Here is a 5,883-nt window from a genome sequence, read left to right on the forward strand (position 1 = left end):
TCAGGGATTACCTGCATAGATCTAAGTGCAACCAGACCTATTTATTTTCTATTTCCCAATATTGTTTTGGATTATCATTCAACTGAGGTGATTAATTAACCCAGTCAGTTTCACTCATCTTTTTGTAGTCTGATTCATGTGTACTAGCTTATTAGTGTTGCTAATTTTGGTTGGATTTATTCCTCGAGATTTCATCACATCTTTAATTAGAGAGTAAACTTTAATTCTTGGAAGAGTGGCCACACTACCTATTGATGTCATGCTGGGTTCACAGCACTGCAGGGAAAAGTTTGAATTGAAAAACAAAGCTGTTTTAGTTACATCTTTCTTAAAAACATCATAAAGCATTCTTCTTTAAAAGGTATGAAATTATGTAAAATGTCTTCCCTAAACCCCAAAAGTCTGATACCAAAAAGTGTATTGAACTTTAATGTTTCACTAGTTGTGTCTCACCTGTGGTCAACAAGGGTACGTCTAAACTACATCCCTCTTTCGAAAGAGGGATGTAAATTAGATACATCGAAATTGCAAATGAAGCCGGGATTTGAATTTCCTGTGCTTCATTTGCATAATCATGTCTCAGCGTTCTGTTGAAAACACTATTTTGAAAGTGAAACCGCAGTCTAGACACGGTTCTTTTGAAAAGAAAAGCCTTTTTCGAAAGATCCTGTAATCCTCAAAAAATGAGGTTTAAATCAGTCTACTTTGGAAAACATTGGTAGTTATTAAAACCATAGGAAATAGTAACATTTATATAGGTTTACTGCAACAGAAATTTCCTACTTGCCCTATGTTGGTCACTTTTAAATTTAATTAATACATGGTATGAGATATGAGGACATGAGTGTAACTTCTCATCCCAACCCTCTGCTTGACCTAAGGCCTTGTGAGGGCAGAGGTGGGCAATAACTGGCCCATATGCTGGAAGTGGCTCATAAGAGGTTAGCCCCTCGTATGCTGCCAGATGCTTTATTTACCTGCACATCAACAGGTGCAGCTGCTTGAAGCTCTCATTGCCCACAAATCACCATTCTCTGACAAGGGGAAGCTGTGTACCAGTGTGTGCCACTTCTCGCAGCTCCCTTTGTCCAGGAACAGTAAAATGCAGCCACTGGGAGCTTCAAGAAGCTATACCTGAGGAGGCACAGGTAAATACAGCGATGGCAGCCACCAAGGGCTAACCCTGATGAATTGCCTCTGCCTTGTTGCCCATCCCTGGTATAGAGTATGGGAAGCTATGTGGCACAATGAAAAACTGGTTGTATCCACACTGCAACATGTGGCTACAAATGATTGTGAAAGGTTCTGGCTATGGAGAGAAAATAGGAAAAGGATCCAGAGACAGAGAGGGTATGTCTACACTAGCCACCCTAGTTTGAACTAGGGTGGCTAATGTAGACATTCGAACTTGCAAATGAAGCCTGGGATTATCCTGGGCTTTATTTGCATGTTCCCGGGTGCCGCCATTTAGTTCGGACTCCCTGCCTTCCCAGTGTACACTGGTATATTTAGCAGTATAGTGTTATACTCTCTGGGTATGTCTACACTAGCCACCCTAGTTCGAACTAGGGTGGCTAATGTAGTCATTTGAACTTGCAAATGAAGCCTGGGATTAAAATATCCCGGGCTTTATTTGCATGTTCCCGGGCACCGCCATTTTTAAATGCCCGGTAGTTCGGACTCCTTGCATGTGGCTACACACAGCACGGGCCAGGTAGTTCGAACTAACGACCCTAATTTGGACTACTGTTAAACCTCCTTGCAGGAAGAGTAACAGTAGTCTGAATTAGGGGCTTTAGTTCAAACTATCTAGCCCGTGCCATGTGTACCCACATGCAAGGAGTCCGAACTACTGGGCATTTAAAAATGGCGGTGCCCGGGAACATGCAAATAAAGCCCGAGATATTTTAATCCCAGGCTTCATTTGCAAGTTCAAATGACTACATTAGCCACCCTAGTTCGAACTAGGGTGACTAGTGTAGACATACCCAGAGAGTATAACACTATACTGCTAAATATACCAGTGTACACTGGGAAGGCACTATTTGGGCATGTACATAATCTAAGACTTTATGGAATCTTTATTTGCCTAAGCAGTTCCTTCCTGTCTGCACTGCTATTTATATAGACTCGTAGACTCATAGACTTTAAGGTCAGAAGGGACCATTATGATCATCTAGCCTGACCCCCTGCACAGTGCAGGCCACAGAATCTCACCCACCCCTCCTAGAATAATCCTCTCACCTACATCTCAGATATTGAAGCCTTCAAATACTTTGAAGACCCCAAGATGCAGAGAATCCTCCAGCTGTGATCTGTGTTACAGGAGCACAGTATGTATGTACTCTACTGTTAGATTTGTGCAGTGTGGATATACTTTAAATGGTATCCTTAGAGATCCAGGGCCACTTCTCTGGACCATGTTGTCTCTTGACACTCCAGTGGAGCTTCTCATGTGGCATGATCAGGTTGTTTCTAAAGACTTAGCTATCTGACTATCCCCTTATAGGGGAATAATCCCACTGAAACCAATGGAATTATATTAGCATTAAACTGTTTTGGCAGGTGTCCCATTCGGCCAGACTCTATTCCAGATGACCTCTGAGCTATGTGTGTCATAAAAAAATGGACAGGAGTGGAGGGAGGCCATAGGCCAGTCGGGAAAAGAATCCAGCTGTTATTCGCTTTTAAGTCTGTGAAGAGAATGTGACTTGTGGGTGCCATCTCAGAAAAATAAGAAATCTCATAGCCTTTTATGTTTTTAGTACCTGCTATGACTAACAAATACATTGTGTGCTCAGTACTCAGCCTGTCAACCTGCCTAACTTCTAAATACTGTTTTCCTACTTAAATCTCAATTCACTTGCTAATTGTGGCTGAGAGCATCCATGAAGATTTATAATGTATGGTACATTGATTCAGAACCCATTTTAATTTATACGAAGAGGATTCACAAACTGATGATCCATTAAAATAGATAAACCATGATAAAAAACCATGACATTGTATTTCCAGAGATGTTCTAATCTCTCCCTTTACTGACTTACTGGTTTACCGATTCTCCTCCCTCCCCTTGTCTCCATACCTTACCTAAATATAATTTAAAGTTTAATTAAATACAGGAAGTCTGTTATAAAAAGGAATCACAAACAGAAGTATTCTTGGGAGAGAAAAACTAATCTTGATCCGGTTCTAACATGTCCAATGGTGTCATAAGAAGTGAGTCAGGGTAACCAACAAGTTACATTTTCTGTAGCACCCTATCAATGTCACATTTTATCTGATAACAAAATGTTGAAATATTGTGTCAGGGATGCATGTTTAAATGGCTTTCAACTGTTCCCAAAGCCCAGTGATCCTCAAAACAGTAAATGGCTAGCATGGACTTAAATGCTACTCTGCAGGGGGGCAGTGTTTTTTCCAGGTAGGTAGAGTGTTGCCGGAGAAGAAGATACACTTTTCCCTATTCTACAGTACCCCACTTGAATAAATGATGACTCTGACGTTTTGTGAACATAGGGTCAGCGATGCAGACCTGGTGATTCTCTGCTATTGCCTTGAGCTAATTGCTGCAATATAAATTATTGGCCATTTAGCTGTGTCTGAATATGGTCCTTGGGCCTTTCACTACAAGCTTCCAAAGCCTTCCATAGTGGTTATTTTGCAACTGAGAAATGCTGTAAATGCTTTATATATATAATTTTAACACTGAGACAACATTAAAGTGACACCAAAAGGAAAAGAACACAAGATGTGCTTACTCTACAACTAGATAGGGAAGGCAGCAAAAGGGAGAGGGCATGACTCAATTGCTGGCACAACTACCAATGCTACCATTTATGAGGAGAAAGCATTCTTCAGCAATTAAGGAGAGGTGATCACAAACTGATGATCTACCTCAGAAAGAACTTCCTCTTCCTTTCTACTAGGAGGCTCCAATGAAGAACACAGCTATTGGGAGGAGTGGCTGAAGCTTCACCTCCACAGTGGTGCAGACAGCAAGGTGGTAAGGTGAGGCGTGAGAATATGGGCATGAGGAATCCCTAATTTCTAATGAAAAATAATCCAGGTCTGACCTTTTACCAAAGACCTTACAATGATGGGACACTTCCTGATTTGTTAATAAAGCTAACCTTGACGGGATATTGAATGTCACCTCACTGACTGTTTAAAGAGAAGATCCAGGAACATCCTTGGGATTCCTCAGTATCAAGTTAAGGCATTGCCACATGAGGACCTTTGTGCAGCGTTGAGGTCCATTGGACAACTAGATGTATTATTAACTATAAGTAGAAAGCTATGGAGTCCGGCCACCTCATGAGTACTGTTAGAAATTTTCCATTGCCAGCTTTCTATGTCATAGCATCCCTTATTAATGTTACAGGGATTAAATATTCATGAGGTGAAGTTCTTGAAAGACTGAGCCCTGAATGTGATTAGTCTGAAGCCTGCCTATTCAACATGAACTTTGCTAACAAGCCTTGAGGAAATGTTTAGTGTAAAGTGGATGCCTGGAGCTAAAATAATTGTGCGCTCTGCATATAGAATAGAATGGTAGCCACTCTAATAGGAGACACTGTTGATGATTATCACACAAAGGCTCTGCGCCTCACAGCTACATAAACACCCAACTACTAATTTTGCTTTCAAGCTGCAAGGGTTTTAATAACAATGTTTAGCACTCAACATTCAGAGTTTTTGCAGTCGTTAACTAATTCATTCTTGGAACACAGGCAACTGTGAATAGCCCTATTTTACAATTCCTGTGAAAGGGAACTGAGGCACAGATGAACTGAGCAACACAAAGCTATGAGGTAAGTCAATGGCACAGATAATACCAGAACCCAGAAATTCTTGGTGTCTAGCCATAGGGTCAATCTATTAGTCTAAAGTTTAATTGCTTGTTCTTGCCCTGTTTATGGCTGTTCAATATTGAGTATATTGTTAGCAGTTTCATTAATCTCCTAGAATTGTGGAACTAGATAGAATATGGGTGTTGAGAAGCTAGGGTGGGAGGGGGAAGAAGACAAACTGGTTATTAAGAAAAGGACTTTTCCTTAGGAATTACTTTCACAAGTGAAATATTTGGAAGAACACATTCAATTTATTTGACAAACTGAACTGGTTCATGCAACCTGCCTTTTGTATAATTGTAGATAAGAAAATATACAGTTTTCTAAGAGAAGGGATGTTTTTCTTCAGTCTTTGAATGTCAATATTGATCAGATTACTTTAGAAGTCCAGAATCTTTGGAGATCTGAACTTTGATTTTCTCTATTTTAATTTTTATCACATTGTTTGTTAGACTTTTTCACTGCACAGTCAGGTATAGAATAGTTAGCATATTACAGTATATAATTAAAAAGACAGTATTTGGATGGAATGGATTCCACAATAGGTATCCTGCTAGAATCTAGATGCCCAACTTGAAATCATGCCCCATTTTGCTAAACACTATACAGACTCAAAATAGGAAGCAGACCCTGTCTAGAAGAACTCTGAGACAGAAATAGGATGATCAGGGACACAGAGGCACAGGGAGGTCCAATAAATGGACCAGAGAGCATATCAAGAGCAAAATCCTGGTGTCCTGATTCTTAGTCCAGTTGCCTATCCACTAGACCAGCAGTTCTCAAATTGTGACTCCATTTTAATGTGGGCACCAGTGCTTGAATCCTGAATGATCCCTGTCCTCAAGGGTAGTATTGAAGTCCCTGTTTAGGAGCAAGCACTTGCAAGGATCCAACGTGCCAAGGAAGGTGGCTGACGGCTGATAAAAGTTCACCGGGCCCACATTCAGGGTGTAGATATTGGTGTTCTCTGGGCCCACATTCAGGGTGTAGATATTGACCAGGTTCAACATCAGTCCTTCCATGCAGGCCT

The sequence above is a fragment of the Pelodiscus sinensis genome, chromosome Z, assembly GCF_052426305.1.
Source record: "Pelodiscus sinensis isolate ZL-2025 chromosome Z, ASM5242630v1, whole genome shotgun sequence".
Taxonomy (NCBI): Eukaryota; Metazoa; Chordata; order Testudines; family Trionychidae; genus Pelodiscus; species Pelodiscus sinensis.